Source organism: Giraffa tippelskirchi, chromosome 1 (genome assembly GCF_054371585.1).
Source record: "Giraffa tippelskirchi isolate mGirTip1 chromosome 1, T2T-mGirTip1v1.2.pri, whole genome shotgun sequence".
NCBI lineage: Eukaryota > Metazoa > Chordata > Mammalia > Artiodactyla > Giraffidae > Giraffa > Giraffa tippelskirchi.
In genome coordinates, this window is record NC_137275.1 from 222,610,264 (window position 1) to 222,618,122 (window position 7,859).

Below are 7,859 nucleotides of genomic sequence, written 5' to 3' on the forward strand. Positions count from 1 at the left end.
AGAGTGGGACATGACTTAGCGGCTAAACAACATAACCACTACACACCAATTAGAGTGACCAATACATAAGCTGACAATACCAATGCTGGTAAAAACTACAGAGCAACAGAAACTCTTGTTCGTTGCTGCTATGAAAGCAAACAGCAAAGCCACGTTGGGATATAGTCTCACAGTTTCTTACGAAGCCAGATATAGTCTTACCATGCAATCCACCATTTATGCCTGTAGGTTTTTCTTCTCAACTGATTCGAAGATTTATGTCCATCTAAAATCTGCATGTGAATGTTTATGCAGCCATGTTATAATCAACAAAAACTGGAAACATTTCAAATGTTCTTTAATAGGTGAATAGATAAACAAATCATGATATATCCATAAAATGGAATCATTAAAAGAAATAAGCAAATAAGTCATCAAAGACATGAATTAACATTAAGCACATACAGCTAGTTAAAAAAATCCAGTCTTAGCAGGCTACATACTGCATGATTTCAATTATATGCCTTCAGGAAATGGTAAAACTATAGAGACAATAAGATTAGTAAAGTTGCTAGGAGTTGCATGGAAGAGGGTGGAATGAATAGGTGAAGCACAGGGGATTGTTATAAAGGTGAGTCTATTCCATACTGTACTGTACCGGTGAATACGTGAAATTGTGTGTTAGTCAAATCAGTGGAACTTTATAGCACAAAGAGAAAAACTTAATACATGCAAATTAAAAAAAAAAAAAAAACTTAGGAGAAAGGAATGTACCCTGTAGCTGTGACTTTGTGTATCACAAACGCGTGAAACAGCCTCAGTGAAGGTGGTGGGGAGGGAAACACCAACAGAGCGTGTAAGACAAAGACAAAGAAACTGCACAAAAACACTGTGCTCTGGTTGATAGAGTTGTCTCCCATGGGTCTGTAGGTCAACAATTCTGATAATGCCACACAACAAGGATAAACTCTGGGCATACTGATGTACAAAGGCTCCATTTCAGCCTTGCTTTACAGAAAAGAAGCCACAACATCCACAGTTTCCATTTCCTCTTCCTGAGCACACAGTGAGACTCGGAGTAGGCTTGAAACCACATGATTCATTCTGGGCCAGTTCAGTTCAGTTCAGTCCCTCAGTCGTGTCCGACTCTTTGCCACCTCATAGACTACAGCACACCAGGCTTCCCTGTCCATCACCAACTCCCAGAGCTTGCTCAAACTCATGTCCATCGAGTCAGTGATGCCATCCAAACATCTCATCCTCTGCCGTCCCCTTCTCCTCCTGCCTTCAATCTTTCCCAGCATCAGGGTATTTTCCAAGGAGTCAGTTCTTTACATCAGGTGGCCAAAATATTAGAGTTTCAGCTTCAGCGTCATTCCTTCCAATGAATACTCAGGACTGATTTCCTTTACGATGGACTGATTGGATCTCCTTGCAGTTCAAGGGACTCCCAAGGGTCTTCTCCAACACCACAGTTCAAAAGCATCAATTCTTCGGTGCCCAGATTTCTTTTTAGTACAACTCTCACATACATACATGACCACTGGAAAAACCATAGCCTTGACTAGATGGACCTTTGTTGGCAAAGTAATGTCTCTGCTTTTTAATATGCTGTCTAGGTTGGTCATAACTTTTCTTCCAAGGAGCAAGTGTCTTTTAATTTCGTGGCTGCAGTCACCATCTGTAATGATTTTGGAGCCCCCAAAATAAAATCTCTCACTGTTTCCATAGTTTCTGCATCTATTTGCCATGAAGTGATGGGACTGGATGCCATGATCTTCGTTTTCTGAATGTTTAGTTTTAAGCTAACTTTTTCACTCTCCTCTTTCACTTTAATCAAGAGGCTCTTTAGTTCTTCTTTGCTTTCTGCTATTAGGGTGGTATCATCTGTGTATCTGAGGTTATTGATATTTCTCCTGGCAATTTTGATTCCAGCTTGTGCTTCATCCAGCCCAGCATTTCACATGATATACTCTGCATATAAGTTAAATAATCAGGGTGACAATATACAGCCTTGACGTACTCCTTTCCTAATTTGGAATCAGTGACCACAGGACTGGAATAGGTCAGTTTTCTTTCTAATCCCAAAGAAAGGTAATGCCAAAGAATGTTCAAACTATTGCACAATTGTACTCATCTCACATGCTAGTAAAGTAATGCTCAAAATTCTCCAAGCCAGGCTTCAACAATATGTGAACCATGAAATTCCAGATGTTCAAGCTGGATTTAGAAAAGGCAGAGGAACCAGAGATATAATTGCCAACATCTGCTGGATCATCAAAAAGCACGAGAGTCCCAGGAAAACACCTATTTCTGCTTTATTGACTATGCCAAAGCCTTTGACTGTGTGGATCACAACAAACTGTGGGAAATTCTTAAAGAGATGGGAATACCAGACCACCTTACCTGTCTCCTGAGAAATCTGTATGCAGGTCAGGAAGCAACAGTTACAACTGGACATGAAACAATAGTCTAGGCCATATAACATGGGCTAATGGAATGCATAGCCTATCCAGGCCTGGCTCCTAAAATCTTCAGTAAGAGCCTCCCTCTTTCCTTTCCCAGATAGCCCCAGACGTCACAGCATTACGAAAGAAATATTACAAGAAGAAAGGAGTGTGTATTGTTGAGTAACTACCTCAAGAACTACCTAATCCAGATTGGATTAAGATATGAGATACATAGAATTGTGTGTTATGACACTGAGAGTTTGAAACTATTTCAGTTAGGGCAATCTTCCTAAGTAGTTGTCCATCAAGGCATTATTCTATCAATATTAGATTATTTGTGCTCAGATTGGAGCTTTAGAAAGTTAGGGCAGGAGAAAGACAATTGATAAAAACCTGCCTGATTTCAGACTGGACTTGAGAAGGGTTACTTGTTAAGAAGGGCACTATTTCTGAAAGACCTCCTGAAACCCATATTAAATAAAGTTTACTCAAACAACATGGGTTTGAACTGCATAGGTCCACATAATATGTGAATTTTCCCATAAACACAGTGCTATACATAATCAGGCTTCCCTAGTGTCTCAGATGGTAAAGAATCCACCTGCAATGCTAGTTACTTGGGTTTGATCCCTGGGTTGGGAGGATCCCCTGGAGGAGGGCATGGCAACCCACTCCATTATTCTTGCCTGGAGAATCTTCATGGACAGAAGAGCCTGGCAGGCTACAGTCCATGGGGTCACAAAGAGCTGGACACTTAAATTGGTGGCGACTAAGCACAGCTCATACATAATCTGGGGTTGGTTGTATCCAGAGACGTGGAACTGTGGATACAGAGGGCCAAAAATGAGACTTGAACATCTGTTGATTTGGGGATTTTCCCAGCAGGTTCTGTAACCAATCCTCAGAGGATACTGAGGGAGGCTGCTAAAAGCTTTTCAGCAGTCTAGAACACAGAATTCCGCATTATATGTTTAGACATATGATAAGTCACTTCAGTCTTTGCTATCTAATGGACTGTAGCCCACCAGGCTCCTCTGTCCATGGGATTCTCCAGACAAGAATACTGGGGTCGGTTGCCATGCCCTCCTCCAGGGGATCTTCCCCACCCAGGGATCAAACCCGCATCTCTTACATGTTCTGCATTGGCAGGCAGGTTCTTTACCACTAGGGCCACCTATGAGGTGCACTTAAGGTCCACTTTTCATAAAGATGAAATGCTATTAAGAAATTATACAACTAACAAGAAAACTTTCTGAGGCATTGTTAAAAAAAAATAAAAACGACCATTTTACAGAAAATTGAGGTTTAGAGAGATAAACCACAAAACTCAAGACTGTACATTTAATTAATAGCAGAAGCAGGGCTCAAAATTCAAACTGTTTGATCCTCTCAGCTCAGTAGTCTTTCTACATAATGTACTTTCTCTGAGTCTAAAAATATGTATCAGCCTCAAACAGAGTTATCTGGTCAATCCATACCCGTGCTTATCTCAGGAATTAAACACTGAAATTCAAGAATAACCAACAAGCACTAAGGCTCTTCTGAGTACCTACTGCACTGCCTGGAAAGATATTTGAGATAATCAGAATGCAGTCTGGCTTTTCAGCTTGTGGCAGACAGTACCACATGGTATTCAGGGCAGGAGATTTGTGTTGGTTGACTGGGCTTGAATATTACCTGTATCACGTATCAGCTGTGGGAACCTGGGCAACTTATTTGATATCCCTGAGCATCCATCTGTGATTATCTGTAGGAAAAACAAAAAAAAAGTAAATTCTGTCTGGAAAATGCATGGAAAATTACCTGGCACAAATGAAATATTCAATACAGCTGCAATGATTGTAATGTTACCAGAAGTAGTTGGCGTAGTGTTATAGGACATAGTTAAGCACTTGTTTTGGCTTACAGGGCCATCTCCTCTGCTGTGTGAGCTGGGTCTGTTTGATCATGACACCTGTGAGCTTCTGGAAACACAATGCCAGCATCCACTCATCCTCACCCTGGCCACAGAGTAATAGATGGTTGCTGATACATAGTCTAAGCTGATTTCAGGACCCAGTTGCCTCCAACAAAGATGGCAAAAGGTACATTTTGGCCTTGTGGTTAAATGAGCTTCTTATTCTGCCCACCAAGCATTTTCATCCATAAATGCAGGATATGACCCCACTTTATTCCAAATAAACTGTTTGGGGAAAAAGAGCTGTTAAATGTTACAAAATGCTAATGATATTTTTAACATTTTGATGTTGATGATAAAAATGACTTCATTACAGAAAATACTTACAAATATGAAGTAGCAAATAAAAATCACCTTTAATCCTACCAACCATAAATATGCCACTTTATTTTAAGATGTTTCTATTGTATTTTTAATGCACACACACATATATTTATGTTTAGGTACAATATGTCTATAATATATTTAGCATTATGGAGGGGAGTGAATCGGGGAATATTTGAAAAGATGTTTAGCTGTATTACTGCCCAACTCCACAGAAGAACCAACTCAAGGAAACATTTGCCAAATAGTAAATTATCCTTTGAAGAAAAAGTCTTTAGCTTTAATGAACAAACACAAAAGGAAATTGTTTATATGCTGATGGCCCTTTTGGAACCCCTGAAGGAGTTTGGGAACACTGCCTTTTAAACAAGTGAAACCTTCTACTCCCCCTGCAGTCTTATTCCCACCATTCATTTATTTAGAAAATCTTTTTACTTCTAGATAACACAAAGTTATGTTTCCATCCAGCCTGAATTAGTGGAGTCTGAATTAATGAGATTTGCCTGTGTTTAATTCAGCTTCTTCAAACATGTGTTCCCCCTGATAAAATCACCTCGGATGCTAGAACAAATCAGTAACAATTTAAATATGCAAGGGCACAGTGCCAACTCTGAGTGTACCTTAAGAAATCAATGAGACACCATTAAGGGTTTAAATCTTGCCCTGCAGACAGGAGGTGAGTGGCTTGTGTTTCAGCTTGTCTAAGCAATTCCAGGGCACAGGCTTGCCATAGAAAGTGCCCCTCAGGCTCAAGGTCTCTGGAGGTACAACTTGGGTTTTGTTAGCAAAAGTCTTACAGCAAAAGATGCTCAAGCAAGCTGCAGGGCAGGCTCCACCTACATCTGGGTGACACTTTGATTTGGTACAGATTGAGCTTCAGACTGGTCTTCAGTGGAGCATCCGGTTCCAACAATTAGAGTTGGTGAGGGATCTAGATACCTACCACAGTGGCCAAATCCGGACTGGATGTTAGGGATAGTTGGGTAGCCAAGCAGAAAAGGAGCAAATGAAGGTTGGGGAAAAAAGGAGGAGTGGGTGGGAAGGAAGAACCAGAGTAGATGCTTTTGCCTGCAAATAAGAATGAAAGTGTTAGTCATGTTAGATAGTTAGAATAGGAAAAAGGAGTCCAAAATAGTAGTGGCTAAAAGACAAAGAAAGGAAAAAGCCCACAAAAATAGAACAAAGGAAGATCTGAGAACCTTGGGTGAAACAAACAGTCCTCCTGGCTAGCCCAGTTTACACAGGGCAGGCTCAGGGGGAAGGAAAAAAACATATAAAAAGAGAAGCCAAAATTGAGCTGCTCACCTCTTTTGAGTCAGTGCACCCTCACGCCTCAAGAATGTATTTTCCTTTGCTTGCCAAATAAAACTGAGCTGTAACAGAGCTGTAACACTGGTCTGCCATTTCAAATTTTTGCTGCGGCAAGACAGAGCTGAGGAAATTATACACTCCACCGACAGTCGCACAGTTGTGTCCGATTCTTTGCAACCCTATGGACTGTAGCCTGCCAGGCACCTCTGTCCATGGAATTTTCCAGTAAGAATACTGGAGTGGGTTGCCATTTCCTCCTCCAGACTGACCCAGAAATGGACTACTCCCTCATTTATAACTGACTTTAACCTGCAAATGCTTCTCTTGTTCTTAGGATCCATATTTGCATTATTTGTGAATATGCCCCACTTCCTAAAACTGAGAGTAAACCCTTTGAGGCAAATATTTAGTTGTTGCATCCCCAGAAAAATAATGTAGCACCTGAGACACAACTAATGGTTAATGAGGTTCATTTAATGAACAACTGAAGGAATAAAACCTGTCATGTCTCAGAACAGTCTTTTTTTTTTTAAGTCCATAAAAGGGGAGAGAGGTGAAATAGGTTTAAAAAGTGGTTGGCGTAGCCAGATCTGAGTATATGGCTGCATCCTGATATGATAGGGAGCAATTTAAGCACAATTAAAGGCTTATGCTTATCTTAAGCATCAGGCTTTGGGAAATAGACCTGGGTCTGAAGGGAGGGGAGTTGCTTTCCTTAAATAGGTGGTGTTAATTAAGTTCAATGAAGGTTACCTAGGGCTTTTTGCATTTTAAACATCTGCAGTATCCTACACCATTGAGACCCTGAGAGCTGGAAGTCAGCATCAAAAAGCACAGTGTTTACATTGGAGTCAGTGTAGGATGGGGTCAGGAGAATGACCCCTGGGCACCAGGACAACTGGGAATTCCAGCCTTTGTTGCGTCACTTACTTGCTGCAACCTTCAAGACACTTTCTTTCCCCTACTCACTGATTCCAGACAGACGTCCACTAACTAGGAACAAGCTCCAGACCACGCTCCTCCTCCGTACTTACTGCTCACACTAAAGTAGAATGAGGGTTCTAACGGTTGTTTGGAAGACTGAGTGACCTTTCTTCCTTGGGATCTGCCTACTCACAAAACGTGCACTGGTCTTCTCAATGTAGGAGAGCAAAATTTGCCACCTTTGCCACCTCAAAATGTATCCTTGGTGTAAGAACTCTTTGGAGCTGGCTATTTCTGAGAAGTAGATGCCTTAAGAAATTTTTCTTTTCACCGCCCCCACCCCCTTAACTGCCTAAAAGAATCTAGATAGGGAACCTGTACCAGAAAGAGAGCTATTACCAAAGACAACTTATTGTTACATCAGAAAGGCTTCTCTCCATGTCAGGGCAAACATTTGTTTCCTGGACAGTTTTTCTTCTCATCTCTCTGTGAATCGTCTGCCTCTCACTTGATGTCCCAGACCCCTGACTCATTTTCCTTAGCTCAGGATGGCATATAAGCCTCAACTGCCTGTTTATCTAAGGTTTCATATTCTTACGGGGTCCTTGAACATACATGAGTAAATTTGTTTTTCTCTCATTAATCTGTCCCATGTTGATTTAATTCTTAGACCAGCAGGAAGAGCCTAGAAGGGCAGAGAAAAACTTTTTTCTCCCCAACACTGACACCCCATATACTCGGGATGGAAGTTTTATCTTCAAGGGGAGACACATGGCTGCTGAGTGCTCTATGTGACTGCGTGGACATATCTGTAATACAGAGATCTATGTTATCGTGCATACCTAGACATATCCTCCATCTCTCCATTATCAGTATGATGGGTACTATTTAGATTTTTAATGCCTTAACCACTC

At 41.1% G+C, this 7,859-nt stretch overlaps 1 long non-coding RNA gene across 1 annotated transcript; it reads right to left on the reverse strand.

The window, feature by feature from the left end:
• Positions 1–322: 322 nt before the first annotated feature.
• On the reverse strand, positions 323–7,300 carry LOC145540952 (uncharacterized). Its single transcript, XR_014078665.1, has 3 exons — positions 6,016–7,300; positions 4,107–5,778; positions 323–2,199 (listed from the first exon to the last, which is right to left on the reverse strand). It is a non-coding gene; the product is annotated as an uncharacterized LOC145540952 (long non-coding RNA).
• Between the last annotated feature and the right edge of the window lie 559 nt (positions 7,301–7,859).